At 44.3% G+C, this 17,780-nt stretch overlaps 1 long non-coding RNA gene and 1 pseudogene across 4 annotated transcripts in view; one reads left to right on the top strand and one right to left on the bottom strand.

The window, feature by feature from the left end:
• LOC143434447 (uncharacterized) overlaps positions 1-17,780 on the top strand; it is a 32,419-nt gene that overhangs the window by 8,514 nt on the left and 6,125 nt on the right. For 2 of the 4 annotated variants that reach the window (XR_013103925.1, XR_013103928.1), the window contains exons 2-3: positions 11,291-11,358; positions 14,180-14,264. This is a non-coding gene — a long non-coding RNA (uncharacterized LOC143434447). The remainder of the gene's footprint in view (positions 1-11,290; positions 11,359-14,179; positions 14,265-17,780) is intronic. The other 2 variants (XR_013103930.1, XR_013103929.1) reach the window with 1 other exon arrangement.
• On the bottom strand, positions 872-3,676 carry LOC143434429 (farnesyl pyrophosphate synthase pseudogene; annotated as a pseudogene).

The following is a 17,780-nucleotide window of genomic DNA, read 5'->3' as shown; positions in this document are numbered from 1 at the left end:
CTTCTTTGAATTGCTTTTCTCCTTCTCATGGTCCACATTCTAGTATCTTGAAGTCTACTGTATATTACTTCTCTCTCTCTCTCTCTCTCTCTCTCTCTCTCTCTCTCTCTCTCTCTCACACACACACACACACACACACACTCAAGTTAGAATCAAGATCCACAGAAGAGAAAACATGCAGTATTTTCTTTCCCAATCTGGGATACTTCAGATAAAATTTCCCGTTATACCTATTTTCCTGTAAGTGATATGATTTTATTTTTCTGTAAGACTGGGTGAAACTCCCGCTGTGTTATTTGCTATAATCAAATGAAGCTCCTTGGTAGATCACATGCTTTACATGTTCGAGATCCTGGATCCTGTCCCACGCACCACTAATGAATGAATAACACAAAAGGGTCATTACACACACACACAGTCTGGTTTATTATTAGCTTGAGTGTTCTCCCCAGAGCCCCTGTTGCATGTCTAAGGCTGAAACCAAGACCTTGGGTACAGTAATTGTGCTGTCCCACTGGGAGAACAGGGCCATAAATTCAACCTTTACCACCTTCAGAGGGCAGGAACAGTTGCATGCCTGCCTTTCACTTACTGTAGGCTGGCAAGGACCCTGAACCCTCCTCAAGGCTGAGTTAATGATCAGTTAATGCCAGCAAAGTGCCCTCCATCAACTGGCACTTCCTGTGGGTGGGGGTCATCGGGAGGTGTTTGTTTTTAGGGGAGCCAGACTTAAAGCCTCTGAGGACAGACATCCCTTGTTTGCCCTAGCAGGTGAACAGAAGAGAGCTTCCTTTAAAGTGCCCTGGGTCAGTCCCTTGTATGTCTTAGGACAAAGGGTGGGAACAAATAGCCTGGTAGCCCAGGGGCAGAATGAGTGCCCTCAGGATACACACACAGAGCCTTTCCCTGGGTGAAGGAACCAAACTGCCCTATCCCCATGTTGTATAGCAGGACTGAGGATCTTCAAGCTGCTAAAATTCTGGGGACTCTTCCTGTTATACTGGGAAACCACCCCAAGGGTCAAACTTCAGCCTCCCAGTCCTCACAGAGCTGGGTGTTCAGGGCTCTGCTTTGTCCTTCACCCCCTGGGGTCTTGTGGGCATATTGGTTCTCATCCCATCCCAAGATGGCACTCTAGCTGCAGTGTGAAGGGTGGCAGGCACCCAGCCTTACATGCCTGTCCTGTGTATGAGTGTCCCCGCTTTAAAGCTCTGACTCCTATGTCTTACCATGTTCACAAAGGGACTCCGTTCTTTCTTCTCTGCTCACACCTACCTCATCTCTCGAGGTCTGTGACCCCGACACTCAAGTCCCCCTTCCAGTACTGCTGAGTGGGCAGCAGGATCTGACTTGGGGTTCTGCTGCTCACTGCTCATCTGTGACTTGTGAACTACTGACCTGCCTGGGCCAGAGTGATGACATTTCCTCTCTTTGGTTGTGAGTTTGGAAGAAGGAACCCTGAAGCAGCTGAGACCTCTTCCTGAATGAAAGTATCCTCTACCCCACACCACATAAATCAGCTCAGTATATGTCAGTGGCCTAGATTCAAAATCTACAACCACAAAACCCGTAGTAAAAAACACAGGAAAGTCTTGTCTGGACTTGACAGAAAATTCTCAGGTATAGGATTAAAAACCAAGGATATTGGAGAGATGACTCTGGAGTTAATAGCACTTGTTCCTCTTGGAGAGGACACAGGGTTGTTTCCCACACCCACATGGTGGGTTAAAGCCATCTGTAACTTCAGTTCTAGAAGAATCGATGCCCTCTTCTGGCCTCCATGGGCACCAGGTACTCAATGTGGTATGCTTATGAACATTTGGACAAAAATCTCTCTTTTTGTTGTTGTTGAACAATAATTTGAAATCCCTCTCTCCCAGCCTCTACAACTCCAAGGTCACTTTTCCCACTTGTAGATCTTGTTTGTTAGTTCCAAGAAGATGGATGTGGCAGGGGCACAGAGCGCTGCTCTATGAGACTCTCGAGGTGGTTATAACTGTCTTCCTTGTACTTGAAGAACACAGACTGCAGATCCAGTGCCTCATACAGTGATGCCCCGCCACTTTTTCTGGGTCCTTATGCCCATAATTCTTCTCTAAGATCTGGCACTGTTGAGGAGTGGCTCATAGCAGACACTGAACCATCTGCCATCTGCATTTGTTGTCCTAGATGTCATAGCCGACCTTTCCAGTCACACTGGGGTCTCCAGAGAGATCAAGGTAGTCATCCTGGACCTGAAAGAACTGACCCATCTCCGGCAGGATCTTCAGGGCGTTCGCACATTCCTTCTCCCCATCAATGGCAGGTAGAAAGAGTAGAAAGCTGTCTTGTACTTGACAATAGATTCCTACCGCTTTTCAGTGTATCTACCAAGATCCACATGGCCCTGGGTGCTGTGATGAGGTCTAGAGTCTGCCCAATCTCAGTCTGATAGGAACTCTGCAGAAAGAACTCAGCAGGTTCGGGTAGTAGGGTTGCTCCCTGCAGTAGAACTTCAGCAGGCGGTAGGTGGAGGCTTCCAGAGCCCAGCATCATTGATGGCATCCAAGCCTATGCCTGGCTTCTGATACCAGCAGATCTGCCTCCTGGTGAGTGAGGGAAGCATCCGTGATGTCATCTGACCCATGGAAGAAAGCCTGGAGCAGTTCTACACACCAGCCCACAGCCAGGGCCCACTGGAGACTCTCAGCCTCCTGTTTCCCTGGTTCCACCAGCTCCTGGAAGGCTTGTACCACGGTCAAACTCTGCTTGTACTTGCCGCCTATGGCACTGAACTCCAGGACCTCCTTGAGCTGGGTAATAGCATCCCCTGAGTGTCCCAGCTCATCCTCAGTCAGCACCGTGATGATTTGGGAGAAGTGCTGGATGAAATTCTGCTTTTCTTGGTTATAAACATCCAGATTCTGGTTCCTATTCACACTGATAGAGGAGGAGCTAAATGCTCTTTTCTTCAACACAGATTCTCCCAGGCCAAAAGTCTTACATACTGTCTTAGTTCGGGTTTCTCTCCCTGGGATAAAACACCATGGCCCAAGGCAACTTGGAGAAAAGTTTATTTCATCTTACACTCTCAGGTTATACTCTGTAACTGGGGAAGTCAGGGCAGGAGCTCAGATCAGTACCCTGGAAGGGAGACCTAAAACAGAAGCCATAAAGGGATGCTCCTTACTGGCTTGCTTCCCATGACTTGCTCAGAGTGGTCTTACAGCTCAGGACTATCTGCCTAGGGTTGGCATAATCCACAAAGGGCTGGGCCTTCTATCAATCACCAATCAAAAACTGTCCCATAGGTTTGCCCACAGGCCACTCTAGAGGAGAACATTTCTCAGTTGAGGTTCCCTCATCACAGGTGACTCTAGTCGTGTCAGGGTGACAAAACACTAGCCAGCATATACACATAAAGCAAACAATAAATAAAGATAAAAATTCTGAGCAGTGTGTGATCTTTAAAGTATTTAAACAATAACAACAACAGTAATAATGAGTTTTGATCGTTTCGTCTACATGTAAGTCTGTGTACCATGTGTGTTCCTGGTACCCAAGAAAGCTCGGAGAGGGCTTCTGAATCCCTGGAACTGGAGTTACAGACATATATGAGCAGTGAAGTGGGTGCTGCAAATCAAAGCCAAGTCCTTTGGAAGAGCGGCCGGTGCTCTTAACTGCTGAGCCATCTCTCTGGGTCCTAAAAAAGTATTTTTTTTAAATTTATTTTTTATTTTTATTTTATATTTTATTTACATTTAAGATGCCATCCCCTTTCCACATTTCCCCTCCCTAGAACACCCCTGTCCCATGCCCCCCTTTCCTTTTTGCTTTTATACGATTTTTTTAAAATGTTAATCAAAGGATTTATAAGTTTGGTAATGCTCAATCAGAAGCATAACCCAATACCCAACCTAGATATAAAAACTATCTTTGACTGGTGGAGACACGTGAACATCTGCCTCCATGTCCCCTCTCTCTTTCTCTCTCTCATCATCTAGCTTTTCCTCTTCTTCATCTTCTCTCCTTGTTCCATCTCTTCCTCTCAGTACTCCTTCCCACTTAGCTCCTCCTACATATCACTCTTCCTGTTAAAGTAAAACTTTTCTCTCAAAATACAATTAGAGCATACTTATTCCTAATTGTACCAGTGAGGTACAAGATAGTCCTAATACCCAGTCCATCATTCTGTTGACTAACCAGAACCTCTGTCATCTCTTCTAACTAAAACACTTACTTTTGATCCTGGCTTTTTGGCTTTAGAATGAATGTCAGCTGAAAACCATCCACTCAGATCTTTTCTCTCAAAGTAAATAGCCAGGATTGGTTATGAGACTATAGGTCTTCAACCCCATCAGAAATCCAGAATGACTGAGTTAACTGAAGTTATGGGAAGCACTAAGCATAGCTTTTAAAACTTAGCCAATTTATAGAGACCACTGAACACCTGAAAAGCCCCTATACTACTGGAGCATCAAATCTTCAGCCTTCTGGCCCAGAATCATCTGACAGACCTTAGTGATGCAGAATTATTAAGGGCTGATTACTCTGTCTAGGCAGATATAATCAGTCAACTATTCTGCATGTGTGTCCTTTTCTGGACAGTAATTTGTCTGTAGATGGAGAGAGGCAATTCTTGCCTAGTGGCTGTCACCACACAACTGGAGTAACTCCAAGGATGCTCAATTTCTTCTTAGAATCCATGACAGGAAGTTGTCAGGAGCAGACAGGTCTCTAATCAAAATGAACATTAATATATAAATATTTGTAGCATCAGTTCTATGGACTTCTGATGTTTTGAAAACCAACTATCCATGTAAGGTAACCTGGACTGTTTTCTGTTCACTCCTCTCAGCTATTTCTAAATAAAATATGGAAAACACCCTAACAATAAACTCAAAAACCATGAATGCTATAGTCCCTTAACTCATAGGTTAACCGTCCCAAATCAGTTAAAAAAGGGCTGGGTCTAGGCCTTGTATTCCTAAATGTGTTATACAGGCACAATGCCCATGAGAGTATCAATATTCATCTCATTTTTATATTAATAAGAGGCTCATACCAATGAAAACCTTAAATTTGAAATCAAAGTAAATTTTGTACCATTTAAGAAATTATAACTTCATCTTGATAATAATTATACAGATTTCTACCAATAGGTTATGGCTATGCAATAAGTCCTAGCTAATCCCCCCTGTTTCAACAAAACCACTACTTGTCCCTAGAAAGACAGGCCATTATTAACCACATTAGTCCCCAAGCTCAGGGAATAGGGGCACTGACTCTTCTTTAACTTCTTCAAGCTGATTAAGGGCGTTGAGATTTTAGAAGAGGGGTGGGGGGAAGAGTAAGTTGATAAGCCTCTGTTGCTGTGTCTTCACTGAATCCAGATGGAATTCCAGGACATCGGAGGTTTGGGCAGGTCTGCTCAGTATGCTTGATGAGTAGATACACCAAGGCTGTGTATTCTGCAATATATAATTCTCAGAACAAGTTTTAGTATCAAGAAAAAAAAAAATTTCCCACCCCCAGGGGGCTGACATTTTTTTTAAAGATGTTGGTTCTGACGACTTTTTTTTTTACTTGTTAAAATTGGTTGTAGTATTTACGTTTCAGATTTTATCCCCTTACCCTACTTCCTCCCACCACCCAGAAACCTCCTATCCCATCCCCCTCCTCATGCTTCTATGAGGCAGTGACTGCACCTACCCCCCCTCACTATCTCCTCCCCGCCCTCACATTCCCCCCCCCACTGTGTGTTCATTTTTTTATGGGACCAAGAAACTCCTCTCCCACCTATGTCTGACAAGGCCATCCTCCCCTACATATACCTCTGGAGTCTTGGGTCCCTCCCTATGTGTTCCCAGGCTGGTGGTTTAGACCCTGGGGGGCTCTGGTTGTTTGGTATTGTTGCTTTCCACCTGGGGTCAATAACCCTTTCTGCTCCTTCAGTCCTCTAAGTTCTCCATTGGGAAACCCCTGATCATATCAGTGGTTAACTGTGAGCATTGTCCTCTGAGTGTGTTAGTCTTTGGCAGACTTCTAAGGAGACAGCTATATCATGTTCCTCACATTATGCACTTCCAGCCATCCACAACAGTGTTTAGCTTAGGTGGCTGTACATGGGGTGAATACCCAGGTGGAATGGTCTCTTGATGGCCCCTCCTTCAGTTTCTGTTCCATGTTTTGTTTCCCTATTTGCTCCCTTGAGCATTTTTGTTTCTCGGTCTAAGTAGAACTGAGGCATCCCCTCTTGGTCTTCCTTCTTCATGAGCTTCATGTGGTTTGTTGGTTGAGCCTTCGCTAATCCAAGCTTTTGGGCTAACATCCATGGAGATATGTTTGTGTAACTATCTTCTTTTGGGGTTTTTGGAAGATTACTTTCTTGCTTTTTCTAGGTTGTAGTTTCCCTCCTTGTGTTGGAGTTTTCCACCAATTATTCTTTGAAGTGCTGGATTTGTGTTGAGATACTGTGTAAATTTGGATTTGTCATGGAATATTTTGGGTTCTCCATCAATAATGATTGACAGTTTTGCTGGGTATAGTAGTCTGGGCTGGCATTTGTGTTCTCTTAGGGTCTGTATGATATCGGTCCAGGATCTTCTGGCTTTTATGGTCTCTGGTGAGAAGTCTGGTGTAATTCTTATAGGTCTGCCTTTATATGTTACTTTGCCTTTTTCCCTTACTGCTTTTAGTATTTTTTCTTTGTTTTGTACATTTGATGTTTTGACTATTATGTGGCGGGAAGTATTTCTTTTCTGGTCTAAACTATTTGGAGTTCTGTAAGCTTCTTGTATATTTATGGACATCTCTTTCTTTAGGTTAGGGAAGTTTTCCTCTATAATTTTGTTGAGGATATTTACTGGTCCTTTAAGTTGGGTGTCTTCCCCCCTCATCTATACCTATTATCCTTAGGTTTGGCCTTCTCATTGTGTCTTGGATTTCTTGTATATTTTGGGTTAGTAGCTTTTTGTATTTTGCATTTTCTTTGACAGTTGTGTCAATGTTTTCCATGGTATCCTCTGCACATGAGATTCTCTCTTCCATCTCTTGTATTCTGTTGGTGATACTTGTGTCTATGACTCCTGATCTTTTTTTTAAGGTTTTCTATCTCCAGGGTATTGTCCCTTTGTGATTTCTTTATTGTTTCTACTTCCATTTTTAGATCCTGCATGGTTCTGTTTAATTTCTTTTCCCGTTTGGTTGCATTTTCTTGCAATTCCTTAAGGGATTTTTGTGTTTCCTCTTTAAGGGTTTCTATCTGTCTACTAGTGCTCTCCTTAAGTTCTTTGAGAGTGTTATTTATGTCTTTCTTAAAGCCCTCTATCATCATCATGAGAAGTGATTTTAATTCTGAATCCTGCTCTTCTGGTGTGATGAGGTGTTCAGGGCTTGCTCTGATGGGGGAGCTGGGTTCTGATGATGCCATGTAACTTTGGTTTCTGTTGCTTACGTTCTTGTGCTTGCCTTTTGCCATCTGGTTAACTCTAGTGCTGCCTGTACTTGCTGTTTCTGACTGAAGCCTGCCTTTCCAGTTATCTAGCTTGTGTCTGATCTCCTAGGGGTCCAGATGTCTCTGTGATCTTTTCCAGCTGCACTGATTACAGTGGTACCTCTAGGATGCCTCAGGATATGGTGCCTCCAAGGTAGTAGTCCAGCTAGGTGTCTGCTGTTCTGGGTGCAGTGTCTCCTCTAGAATATCTCAGGATATGTTGTCTGATGCTCAGAGTTCAGTTGTTCCTCTGTGGCTCTGGGTTGAGTGGACCTTCCAGTATGTCTCAGGTGGAATCCGGGGTCCACACAACAGCAGACCTGGCAGAGGTCTGATCCAGGCCTCAGATCTGAGAACTAGTTTCTAAGACACTGTCCAAGTTAGAGCACCTGGGATCCCCACTTCCTCTGGGTTCTTGGAGGTTGGGGGCAGAGCTGCCACCCAAGATCTGCTCAGTGCTCTGGCCCAGACCGGAAGGAACCAGTGTTCTGCTAAAAAAGTATTTTTAAAATGAAGAAAAAGAAAAAGGCAACGGAGCCAGGCAGTGGTGGCTCACGACTTTAATCCCAGCACTTGGTAGGCAGAGGCAGGCGGATTTCTGAGTTTGAGGCCAGCCTGGTCTACAGAGTGAGTTTCAGGACAGCCAGGACTACACAGAGAAACCCTATCTCGAAAAACCAAAACAAAAAACAAAAACCAAAAACCAAAAAAGGGCAATGGACTTGAATTGGCATAGCTACTGGGGGACAACCATCATTAAAAAAGGTAAAACAGCAGGACATGGTGGTGTAAGCCATTAATCCCATCACTTGGGAGGCAGGGGAATGGGCCAGGGGATAGGGGATTGTAGGTAGGGGTAAGGGGGTAGGAGTAAAGGGTAGGAGGTAGGGGGTACAGGGCCAGGGCTAGCGGGTAGGGGGCAGGAGGCAGGCAGATCCCTGTAAAGTTGAGTCCAGCCTGATCTATAGAGTAAGTTCCAGAACATTCAAGGATACATTGAGAGACCTGTCTCAAAATAAAATAATATGAAACAAAGCACAAATTGAAAACAAAAGAGAAAAAGACAAAAAGATGTCAAACTCACAGAAAGCAGTTGCAGCAACTGTGGGTAAGTTTGCGATTGTTGAAACAAAATGAAAATAGGAATTCACATCCTTGTAGTTTCTGAGTGAGGAACCATCACTCACTGGATCCAAATTGTTTATCACAAATGAATAAATTGTCAAATGAGGTCAGGACCAACAGCGGGACATTGTTAAGGCACAAAAATGAAGGGATTCAGGCTGGGTCATTACATGGGCAAACCTTGAGTGAGTCAAGGACAATGGAGCAAGTGAAGAAACCTATGACTCTACACATGTGAAGCACACAGAACAGACACATTCAGAGACATAAAGGAGGAAGAGGCTGAGACCTGATGATTGCTTTGATTTAGAGGCCAGCCTGGACTAAAGAATGCATCTGAGGCATTAGACCTCTCTGAACCCTGCCCACACCCCATGTTTTGCTGGTGATCGCCAAGGCCAGACAACAGTTCGACATCGCCACCTGCAGGCCGCAAGGGAAATGCCTGGGTCTCAGGCAGATCTCATTTTATGAGTTCAGTATTCCTAGACATTTGCAGCAAAGAGGTGGATTTCTCCTCCCTCCACAGCATCCTGTTATTATTTTTCTGTTAACCAAACAGACTCTCAGCATCTCCTGACTCTTCCTTGGCTCATGCCTCAGCTAACACTTTGGAGAACAAGGTTGTAAAAGTGGTTGTCCCTCCACACACCTTTTCTCCTCAACCCTTTCCCTGAGCAAACCCCACAGGTCCTGCAACTCTCAGGTCTCTCCTGTGTCTCCTGTTTTGTTTTGCTCACAGGCACAGTCCCTGGCAGGCTGTAGAAACACAAGCTGTGTTGTTGTGCAAGTGAGTCTAGTGGTTCCAACAGTCAGGAGATGGATTTACCCTTGTGACATTTAATTTTGTTGTTTAATAGAGTTGATTTGGCCTTATGCCTGGGAGCAGTGGCAAGACTGACTGGCCATGGTGGCAGGAGCCAGAAGCTGGGTGTTTATATGTTGTACCCCAAGCATGAAGCTGAAACTGACATTTTAAATTGAAATACATTTTTAAAAATATATTTATGTGTATGATTGTTTGGCCTGCATGTGTATGTATATCTATATCTATATCTCTCTATCTCTATCTCTATCTCTATCTCTATCTCTATCTCTATCTCTATCTATGTACTGAATGTGTGCAGGGTGCCATCAGAGGTCAGAAAAGGACTTGGAACTAGAGTTGCAGATGGTTGTGAGCATCATGAGGGTGCTGGGATTACAGCCTCTGCCAGAGCAAACAAGCGCTTTCCCCCTTAGCCATCTCTGCAGCCCACAGTGCAGACATTTTGAACCTTATAAGCAGTTTGTATATGTATCAGTTTTAAGTAATACATATGAAATAAAAAATTATCTTAATAAATTAATATGAACACCCCCAATCTTTCATTGATCTGATTCTGTCCATGTTCAATCCTGCCTCAGTCCTCCGTGTCCTCCACATGTTTGTCTGTGAATCAATGTTTAATTTTCCATGTATTGAAAAGTCCTTTGGAATTGTCTTAGAAGCCTTACTAAAATCTGTGGGAACTGGCATTGGTTAAAAAAAAAATCAACTTTTTTTTTTTTAAAGTTCACAAATGCAACTATTGATGGCTTCATTAACTTTTCTCCAGAATATTTTGTGCATTTGTCACATGTCTTATAGCTGATATTTCTGATGTTTCAGAAGCTGCCATTGTTTGGCATATTTGGATATTAATCTTATCCAAAAATACCCTCAAGGACATACTTAGAACAGTAAGGATTGAATGAATGTCTGATGCCAGGATGAGTCATCACAATGTTGAATGTGTCTTCTTGCTTTGGGCTCTCTGTGTGCACAATAAGGTGTTAATGGGAATGCTGGCATCTAACAAAACAAAACAAAACCCCCCAAAAAACCCTTGACCTAATTTGCAGCTTATCTGTGTACCTAAAACCTTTTTAAAATCAAAACAAAACAAGGCAGGCGGTGGAGGCACATGCCATTGATTCCAGCACTTAAGAGGCAGAGGCAAGCGATCTTTGTGAGTTTGAGGCCAGCCTGGTTTACAGAGCAAGTTCCAGGTCAGCCAAACCTACAAGGAGAAACCCTGTCTCAGAAAACCAAAAGAACAAAACCAGCAAACAAACAAACCCCCAACCTTTTCATGACCCCAGAGAGATCTGAAGCAGGAGAGATTTGCTTGCTCCTCTTAGGTAGCAGTACCACCTGGAACAGACCACACATGGCCAGTCCTTTCACCGAGAGTCTCAGACAGCCTTAGCAGTAAGGACATCTGTCAATATCCCGCAAGGAAATGGGCTCAGACTTGTGTGTCAATAGTGAGGGCTCTGCTGGGAAGCAGAGCTGGGGCTTGGACCTCAGGCTTAGGAGGAGCACACAGCCCGGCAGACACTGAATCACCTGTTGGACACGAGAAGGGACCCAGGTTACCTGGATTTGTCTCTGCCTCACAGAAACACAGAGTTTGATAACCATGCTATGTTTAGTTGCTGGGTTGGTGGCCACTTGGTGCACAGCACTGGTTTTCCCTGGTACCTCAGGTGTGCATGACTGTGGAAGACCGGATGCTCTGCTTCTGCAGTGCATGGTGCATCTGTGTTACATCAGACACCATTTACCATGGCAAGCAGAAAGGAGGCTCTATTGGGTGTTAATGCAAAGTGAAAGGACAGAAATCTACCCCTTTTTATGTCTCACTCTCCCTAACTGTGTCCTTTCAGTCAGGAGTCTGCAGCGCCACAGAACTGGCAGGAGGAAGAGCAGGAGGAGGAAGAGGAAAAGGAGAGAGGTAAGTTAATTTTAGAAACTGGATTCCTTGATTATGGGACTTCGGGGGAAGGAGCCCAGAGCCTGATGGGAAGCTGGCAGCTAGAGACCCAGGGCAGTCCTAACTTTGCACCTGCACCCGAAGTTGTCTGGAGGTAGAATTCTCTCTTGCTCAAGGTTACATCAGACTTTGTTTTACTCAGGGGCTTCAACTGGCCACAAGAACCACTCACACTATGTAAGGTTGTTTGCTTCATCAAAGCTCACCAACTTGCCTGTTAATCTCACCCCCAAAACAGTCTTGCAGAGACATCTAGCTTGACCAAATATCTCAACTTCAGAGTCCAGTCAAATTGACACCTAAAGTTAACCATTACATTAACAAAACAGACAGGGTTTGAAGCTCGGTGCCAGGTCCATAGGGCATGTCCTCGTGAAGAGAGCTTGAGTCAGTTTGTCCTTCGTGAAAGGAAATCATAGCATACACGTACAAGGGTCGGAAGTGCTGTGCTGAAAACCACAGTAAGAGGCTAATGACAGGCTGGGAATAAGGTTACCAGAGACAGAAGGCCACAGCTAATGATTAGATACACTGTAGCAGAATAAGGTTACCAGAGACAGAAGGCCACAGCTAATGATCAGATACACTGTAGCAGAATAAGGTTACCAGAGACAGAAGGCCACAGCTAATGATCAGATACACTGTAGCAGAATAAGGTTACCAGAGACAGAAGGCCAGCTTACTAGATACACTGCCGCTGAGCAAGCCAGGCAGCAGAGGAAAACCATGCAGAGGCTAAGAGCTGCTTTAAATTTTTGTTGTTATTGTTTTCTTTTTTGTTTTTGAGACAGGATTTGTCTTTGTATCTCTGGCTGTCCTGGAACACACTCTCTAGACCAGGCTAGCCTCAAATTCAAAGATTCATCTGTCTCTGCCTCCTGAGTGCTCAGATTAAAAGTGTTTGCCACCCACCACTCAAATATTAAATACATTTTAATGTTTGACTTTATCTTTTACATTTTATTTATTTATTTATTTATTTATTTATTTATTTATTTATTTATTTGGGGGGCATGCACAAGCCATAGAATACCCGTGGAGGTCAGAGAATAATTGTGGGAGTCTGTTTCCTCCCTCTACCAAGTCCCTTCTTGGTAGGGACTGAATTCATCAGTAGGCTGATCCATCTTTCTGGCTATTGTTTTAGAGTTTTGGGAACAGGATCTTTCACATCTAGGCTGGCCTCTCTATGTAACTAAGGATGGTCTTGAAACTATGGTCCTCCCCAGTGTTGGGATAAGTATGTATCACCACTGGGGATGTCACTCAGAGGTTTCCACATGAAAGTCCTTAACCAAGAGATTCTGTGTCCCTCCCTGGAAAGGCTCATCTTACTGTGGGGTCTCCCTATGTGATCTCAGTTGCCTTTTCAATGTCACAGTGCCTCGGTGTTTACATTGTATCAAGTAGGGCTCCTATCTGGATGACTGGTGGGCATCTTCATTTGCTGAGTGCCTGTTACTCTTCTGGTTGATTTGACAAACTCTCTGACAACAATGGTTTAGGAAGGAAGTTCTTATTTTGGCTCAGAGTTGGAAAGCACAGTGCATCATGATGGAAAGGCTTGGCAACTAGAACAGGAGGCAGCTTGCTATGTTCATCCAGCCATGAAGGCTGCCGCTCAGTTGCCTTCCTCCTTCATTCAGCCTGGGCCCCAGTCCATAGGAAGGTGCAGTCCACATTCAAAGCAGATAGACCTTCCTCTTCACTTAAACTGTTCTAGAAACATCCACACAGCCGGGCGGCGGTGGCGCACACCTTTAATCCCAGCACTTGGGAGGCAGAGGCAGGCGGATTTCTGAGTTCGAGGCCAGCCTGGTCTACCGAGTGAGTTCCAGGACAGCCAAGGTTATACAGAGAAACCCTGTCTCGAAAAACCAAAAAAAAAAAAAAAAAAAAAAAAAAAATCCACACAGACAAACCCAGAAGTATGTTTCTACAGTGGGTCCAAATCCAGTCAATAATTAAGATTAACTTTCACAATGAGGAATTTTTTTTTTTTTGACACAGTGGATTGTGTACATTGGAAAGTAGCTGATTAATTTAGAACCCATGGGAAGCACCAAGTTTTTCATTAATTATGTACTTATTGTTTGCATCCACATGTGTGGTCACTGTGCAGACACTGAGGCCAGAAGAGGGCTTCAGACCCCTCAGAGGTGAAGTCACAGGCAGTCTTGGGGTACCAGGCTTGTTACATGGGTGCTGGGCTCTGAAGTTCAGTACTCGTGATTGTGTAGCAAGTGGGTTTTTTTTTTTTAAGATTTATTTATTCTATATATGATGAGTACATTGTACCTGTCTTCAGACACACCAGAAGAAGGGATTGGATCTCATAACAGATGGTTTGAGCCACCATGTGGTTGCTGAGAATTGAACTCAGAACCTCTGGAAGAGCAGTCAGTGCTCTTAACCGCTGAGCCATCTCTCCAGCCCAACCATCACATCTTATGTAAATGAAAACAGTGATGGGACTTGTGCAATAAGCCTCAGGCCTATAAATGTAGTAGTTGTAAATGCTTGCAGGAGAGCCTGCTGTGCCCAAGGGTGGTCTGCTCAGCCTCTGCACGGAGTACAAGGGTCCCCTTTAGCTGACTTCCAGGTGCTGCTGGCTTTTTTCAGATCCCACATTCTGGAAACCTGTTTTATAGATAGGAGCCCAGTGTCAAGCACACGGTAGGAGACTATCAGTGACCTCTGGGCACCCAACAGGTAAAGCATCCCTGTGGAGTGGAGTCTAAGGGAACACTACCCCATTCCTCTTCATTACTTTCCCTTGCAGCTCCTGTACTTCCAAATCTGGGCACAAGGTGGTGCCCTGTGTCCATGATTGTACACTCAGATCTCCAGGGGTCCAGCAAGCAGAGGTGAGCTTCATTTTTACAGGAAGGGTGTTCAGGCTCAAGGCCCTCCTAGAACCTGGGTATAAGGACAGGGCCACGGTGGTGCCACATGCATAAGTTTTGTGTTTGAATGCCAAGGGCAACTGTCCACCATACACACACCATACAGAAAGGCATCATGTTCAGGCTAAGCTAGGGTCGGCTGGCCTGTTCTGAGACTTCTCCATGGCTCAGTTTTCTTGGCTGCTCCTTGGGGCCTTCATTTCTATCCTATACTGCACCTCACTGTTTTCTCCTTCTCCAGACAAGATTGTTTTCTTTAAGTATAAAGGCAGACCAGGGAGGAGAGGCGACCACTTTACTACTCAGAGTAGTAAGATAAAGACCACTTCAGTGCCGGGCGGTGGTAGCGCACGCCTTTAATCCCAGCACTTGGGAGGCAGAGGCAGGTGGATTTCTGAGTTCGAGGCCAGCCTGGTCTACAGAGTGAGTTCCAGGACAGCCAGGACTATACAGAGAAACCCTGTCTCAAAAAACCAAAAAAAAAAAAAAAAAAAACCACTTCAGTGAAGGAATGAAGAGGGTGGGATTGTGCCTGGAGAGTTCTGGAAGGTCAGAACATCTGGGGAGGGTATGGGAAGGGAGTGGAGGGCTGTCACTGGTGTGACCACCTGGGTTCTAGGGCGACCTGTGGATTCTCTGTGTAGTGTCTGCCCCCTCCAACCCTGCCCTCACTGAGGCCTCATCTACCATGGCTGGGCTAAGAGCTGTCGGGAAGCCTGAAGCAGTGGAGGGTGGTGGATCTCTCGACCCCATAGCTCCTTTGAAGTACCTTTGCAGTGCTGTACATCCCGACCTGGGCTTGCCCCTACTACTGTGTCAGTAATCAAGAGCAGGGCAGGTCACATGGAAACATGCTTAGTCACTTGTAACTCCAGCCCAAAAAGACGGAGACAGGGACTCTCCAGAACAAGCTGACTAGCAAGACCAGCCACACAGAAAAGCTCTGGGCTTAAGTGATAGAGTCTATCTCAATGAATAAAGTAGAATATGACAAAAGGATTTCAGATATCAACTCTGTGTTCCAGATGTCTTTGCACAAACATGTGAACATGCACACACACATATGAATGCATACTACACTCATACATAAATAAGAAAATTGCAAAATAAAGAAACAAAATAAAAAAGGCTTAACTTACTGTTAAGTACCTTTGGCTAACTGCTACTACTTCTCTCGGCTTCCTGTTCTGCTCTTCCCCCTGCACTGTGGCCCTGGGGACCACCTACTCATGCTGGCCACACACACTTTTCAGTTCAGCAAATGTGTCAAGTTTCCTTGTCCTCCGTCCTCCTGCATCTCTTCCCTCATTCAAGATTACACAGACACTCTTCCATTGGGAGGTCTATGATGCACCTTAGCCAGCAGACAGAGAAGCTCATTGTGTTTTTCACAAACAACACTGCAGTGACTCAGATCTCTTCTGCCCTGTTTCTGGGAGAGCAAGCCTGGCCTACCAATGTCCAGTCTATGCCTAGACCCTCTTGGGTATGTGGTGTGTGTGGGGAAGAGGCTTAGTGAATCCTTGGAAGAGTAGATGTAGCTGTCCAATGGCCACAGTCAAACTGGGTTCACCTGAAAGGAGGGCTGGAAATAAAAAGGAGACATAGGGGCAAGAGAAACATGGAGCCAAGACAAAGTATTCTGCTCAAGGCTCATTTATTGAAAGGCCATTGTGGGTATATAAGCACAAGCAGTGGAATGCAGCTGGAGACACAAGTGCCTTGGAGCTGGGGACACTAAACAAGAAGTCCAGGATATGTCTGAGAAAAACAGAATATTTATTTATCAGATATTTATCAGAGTATGCTCAGCTGTTGTAGGCTGTCTGCAAAAACCTCATGCTAGAAAAACAAGTCTCTTGTCAGGGTGGAAAAGTATCAACCTACAAATATATGGCCTGAGATGGCTACAAAGATGATAGCTGCTTTCTGCTAGGAGCTGGCTCCCAACAGTAGACATGGGGTGTGATGGTTTGTATATGGTCGGCCCAGGGAGTCTACATTATTAGAAGGTGTGGCCCTGTTGAAGTAGGTGTGGCCTTGTTGGAGTAGGTGTATCACTGTGTGTGTGAGCTTTAAGACCCTCATCCTATGGCCTTGTCGGGCACAGAATACACAGCCTTGTTGTATTCACTCATCAAGCATACTGAGCAGACCTGCCCAAACCTCTGATGTCCTGGAATTCCATCTGAATGCAGTGAAGACACAGCGTCAGAGGCTTATCAATTTACTCTTCCCCCAACCCCTCTTTTAATATCTCAACGCCCTTAATCAGCTTGAAGAAATTAAAGAAGAGTCAGTGCCCCTATTCCCTGGGCTTAGGGACTAAGGTGGTTAATATTTGTCTGTCTTTCTAGGGAAAAGCAGTGGTTTTGTTGGAACAGGGAGGATTAGCTAGGACTTATTTCATAGCCATAACCTATTGGTAGAAATCTGTATAATTATTATCAAGATGAAGTTACAATTTCTTAAATGGTACAAAATTTACTTTGATTTCAAATTTAAGGTTTTCATTGGTATGAGCTTCTTATTGATATAAAAATGAGATGAATATTGATACTCTCATGGGCATTGTGCCTATATAACACATTTAGAAATACAAGGCTTAGACCCAGTCCTTCTTTAACTTTTTAACTGATTTGGGACGGTTAGCCTATGAGTTAAGGGACTATAGCAAATTCATGGCTTTGAGTTTATTGATAGGGTGTTTTCCATATTTTATTTAGAAATAGCTGAGAGGAGTTAACAGACAACAGTCCAGGTTACCTTACATGGATAGTTGGTTTTCAAAACATCAGAAGTCCATAGAATTGACGTTACAAATATTTCTATATTAATGTTCATTTTGATTAGAGACCTGTCTGCTCCTGATAGCTTCCTGTTGTGGATTCTAAGAAGAAATTGAGCATCCTTGGAGTTACTCCATTGTGTGGTGACAGCCACTAGGCAAGATTTGCCTCTTTCCATCTACAGACGAATTACTGTCCAGAAAAGGACACACTTGCAGAATAGTTGACTGATTATATCTGCCAAGACAGAGTAATCAGCCCTTAATAATTCTGCATCACTAAGGTCTGTCAGATGATTCTGGGCTAGAAGGCTGAAGATTTGATGCTCCAATGTTCGGTAGTATAGGGGCTTTCCAGGTGTTCAGCGGTCTCTATAAATTGGCTAAGTTTTAGAAGCTATGCTTAGTGCTTCCCATAATTTCAGTTAACTCAGTCATTCTGGATCTCTGATAGGGTTGAAGAACTATAGTCTCATAGCCAATCCTAGCTATTTACTTTGAGAGAAAAGATCTGAGTGGATGGTTTTCAGCTGACATTCATTCTAAAGCCAAGAAAAAAAAAGCCAGGTTCAAAACTAAGTGCTTTAGTTAGGAGAGATGACAGAGGTTCTGGTTAGTCAACAAAATGATGGACTGGGTATTAGGACTATCTTGTACCTCACTGGTACAATTAGGAATAATTATGTTCT

This window comes from Arvicanthis niloticus, chromosome 1, assembly GCF_011762505.2.
Source record: "Arvicanthis niloticus isolate mArvNil1 chromosome 1, mArvNil1.pat.X, whole genome shotgun sequence".
Lineage (NCBI taxonomy): Eukaryota > Metazoa > Chordata > Mammalia > Rodentia > Muridae > Arvicanthis > Arvicanthis niloticus.
The sequence above is the reverse complement of the archived record's forward strand: the minus strand, read 5'-3'. Positions and strand labels throughout refer to the sequence as shown.